This window comes from Eleutherodactylus coqui, chromosome 3 (assembly GCF_035609145.1).
Source record: "Eleutherodactylus coqui strain aEleCoq1 chromosome 3, aEleCoq1.hap1, whole genome shotgun sequence".
Lineage (NCBI taxonomy): Eukaryota > Metazoa > Chordata > Amphibia > Anura > Eleutherodactylidae > Eleutherodactylus > Eleutherodactylus coqui.
In genome coordinates this window covers 947732-948559 of record NC_089839.1, presented here as the reverse complement: position 1 = coordinate 948559, position 828 = coordinate 947732, and positions in this window count along the sequence as shown.

Sequence of the window (828 nt, the reverse complement as noted above, 5' to 3'; positions counted from 1 at the left end):
AAAACAGGACTGTCTCCTTATGAGATTCTCTTTGGCTCCGTGCCCAGGTTAGGACTGTATCACCCCCAAGCTCTATCCCTGGGTCATGATAAAGTTACTTCCTTTGTGCAGGATTTATGCCAAAAGCTAAAAATAACACACGACCTAGTCTTCTCTTCTATTCCAGACCCTGATAGTTTGGAAGGATCCCACTCTCTGAATCCTGGAGATTGGGTGGTGGTAAAGAGACACGTCAGAAAGACTTTGGAACCTCGCTTTGACGGACCATACCAAGTGCTGTTAACCACTCCCACCTCGGTCAAGCTAGAAGGCAAACCCACTTGGATCCATGCCTCACACTGCAAGAAAGTTCCAACGCCTCAGCACCACGAGGGGGGTGGAGAATAAGCCCAACCCAGGGTGGGGGAGGAGGATGGCAACCTGGACACCAGCATTGATAGTCTGGATAGGTGTATTATTTACCCTTTGTTTTCTTGGACTACTCTCTTTTCGGGACAATTCCTCATCAACTGTCGATGTAAGAAGAAGATGGACTGTTTGGGCGGAAGGACACCCCAACATGTGGGAATACTTTGCAAAGGACGTACTGAATATTTCCCACATGTGCATGCCCAACCTTCGGAGTGGGGAAGATATTTTACGGACTTGCTTACTGTCTATCCCCACTCCAATAAAGACACTTCGCGATATATATTCAATAGTGCATAACGATAGTGATGTGGAGGAGAGCAATGTTATTCAGGAAAATACCTTTCTTAATGTATATGAATATTGTCCCCATTGTGATGCGGTCGAACATACACTTTATGTTTCACACAAATGGTAAGA